Raw genomic sequence first — 2,586 nt, 5'->3', positions numbered from 1 at the left:
ATATACCGGACAGTCAACCTTTGGAACAACTTACCACCAAATATCGAAACACTATCCAGTCCATCTATATTTTTAAAATAAGTCATCCACCGTTAAAAAAATTTACATAATTTTGTGATTAGTTTGTATAATATCTTTCTTTGGAAATAATGTAAATCTCATTTTGTGCAATGTGACAATGTATGTTTTTATGAACCCTGTAAGGCTAGTTATTCGGCTAATATAATAAAGACAATAAGATACGCCCTCCAAAAAATTACTCAAGCAACTGGATATGATTTTTGGAAGTTGCTTGAGTAACTGTTTCTTTTTTCTTTTGTGTACACATGTATCTTATTACCTGGATGTCTAACTTTCACCAACGTAAAGACAATAAAGACAATGTTATCATTTTCTTTCCACACAATACTAGTCAATAGATTTTATCTCACTCACCGCATGAAATCATGGCTAAAGGCAGAACAGGCATGATGAAACGAAACTCCTTGTGGCCAAGACAGCTGCAAAACATCAAAGATTTATCAACAACATGTGACAGGCGGTATTATCCATACAACATATAAATGTAAACCCTATGGTATTACAGTGTACATCATCTGAGTTGCTTTGAATTTGTATTTAGCTTCTTTTCAGAAAGGTCAGAAATGCACAATAAAAAAGAAAACCTATCACACTTTGTTTGATTTGCCTATAACATTGACCATTGCCTGACTCCTGACTGATTCTCACTTTAAATATACCTTAGGCATATCTTAGGAAAAAAATGTTGTTTCCTGTTTCAATCTTGAAAAAATTGGGTCAGTAGGTAAGGATTACCTTTTTTTTTCTTTCTTTTTTTATTAGACTTTGGCAATCACTAGTGATCCAACTTATTATACAATACAGTTTAACAAAGTAAAACTTGCATAAGGCCACACCAATTTAATTTCTTGGTTAACGGATTTTTCTAGAAAAATAATGGAGCGAGCGGGCGAAAAAAAAGTAAAAATAAAAACAGGCCTAGGCATCCTATTATGGCCCAAATGGTACGATAGGGGCCATTAAGTCAACACACCAGGCTGGTTCAAAATTTAAACAATGGATTTTGAACTTTAAATGATACCACTGCATTGAAAGATGGAATGACTGTAACAAGTAGTAAGAAAAGGACAGTTTTCAACTGTTCAGGGCAAAGTATGAGCATTTTGCAGTTGATGCTGAATTTTTATTTTTATTTGCAAATCAGAAAAAATTGAAGCGGCGAATCCGTTAACCAAGAAATTAAATTGGTGTGGCCTAAGGACACTTTAAATGTCAATGTTGAAAACCTGATTGTTCAATGTTTCATCACTCAACTGTCAGATCATGGACATAGAATCAGCTCGAAAATTTATGTCCCTTGCAGCTGCAGGGCTCCAACCCAAAGAAAGGCTAGGATTGGGAGTTCTTTCTAGGGTCAGTCAGGAAACACAACATTTTTTTTCTAAGTGCTAAGAAAACTAACCTGTAAACCATCACTGTCCAAAGAACTATGAGCAAAACCAGCTTTTGCTTCCTCCAGAACTTCATGGCGCCAAAGACGAAGGGGATAAGTTGTGTTGCCATGACGACAGGAAAGCCCTGGGTGAGGTACCAGTGCCAGGGGTGGCTGCCGTAGAACGAGCCCTGGTCACTCAGAACGTTGAACTCCAGGAAGTTATACTGAACCAGAACCCACTTGGAGAAAAAAAATCAACATTCAAAAACTTACTCAAACCAAACCAAACAAGACCTGAGTACAAGTACAATACATTGTATTTATATAGCTGGCAATTTTTACACCAATTTTTCACAAACTTCTACCAGGGCTCGAAATTCATTTTTGGGAATAGGTGCACTTACAGGTTCACTGTGCACAGGTGCACTTACAAAATTGAATACACTAATGATAATAAGGTGCACACGCACCCAGTATTTCAAGCCCTGTCTGACAAATCTTAATTCATACATAATATGTTACTAGTAGTAACATATGCAGACTGAAACATCTGCAATAACACACAAATGGCTTTGCAACTGACAGAATTGAACATTATTGGAAAAACATGAAGCATTATTACAAGGTCTTTAGTTACTCTTTCCTCTGCATGATACAACATACCTTCCCATAGAATATCCTATCAACCACAGCAGACCATGCCAAGGCCCCTACACTGTAATAAACGAAACACACAAAACATTACAGTCGTACTAAACATGTTTTGTAAAGATACATGAATTTATGCTGAAAGTGCTCCCGTTAGTCAACTAACTGTAGGTATGTGTCATTGTGATTCTTCTTTAAATTCAAAATACACATTTAATCAATCAAACTTTATTCCACAACAATTGTAACAGGCAAAATGTATGGCATTAGTTCTTAAGAATATTTTACTTAATATTAAACTAATATCTATGCTATTGTCTACAGCAATACACAGGAATTCCAAAAAATAAGACTATACAATACAAGATATAACGTTATATGTATGGAACATGATTTAAGGGTTAATGTCCCGCCCCGAAGTGAATATGGTGTGATAAAGCCTTGTCAGTTGCTATAACCACCGAATAAAGCCACCAAGTGAG

General features: G+C 35.7%; 1 long non-coding RNA gene across 1 annotated transcript; it reads right to left on the bottom strand.

Annotated features, from left to right (window-relative positions):
* Positions 1-433: 433 nt before the first annotated feature.
* LOC109465007 lies at positions 434-2,174 on the bottom strand. The gene is made up of 3 exons (XR_002139928.1): positions 2,120-2,174; positions 1,484-1,695; positions 434-500 (listed from the first exon to the last, which is right to left on the bottom strand). It is a non-coding gene; the product is annotated as an uncharacterized LOC109465007 (long non-coding RNA).
* Positions 2,175-2,586: the final 412 nt, after the last annotated feature.

This window comes from Branchiostoma belcheri, unplaced genomic scaffold, assembly GCF_001625305.1.
Source record: "Branchiostoma belcheri isolate BF01 breed outbred unplaced genomic scaffold, Haploidv18h27 scaffold1453, whole genome shotgun sequence".
In the NCBI taxonomy this organism is placed as follows: Eukaryota; Metazoa; Chordata; class Leptocardii; order Amphioxiformes; family Branchiostomatidae; genus Branchiostoma; species Branchiostoma belcheri.
This window is presented reverse-complemented; position numbering and strand designations above follow the sequence as displayed.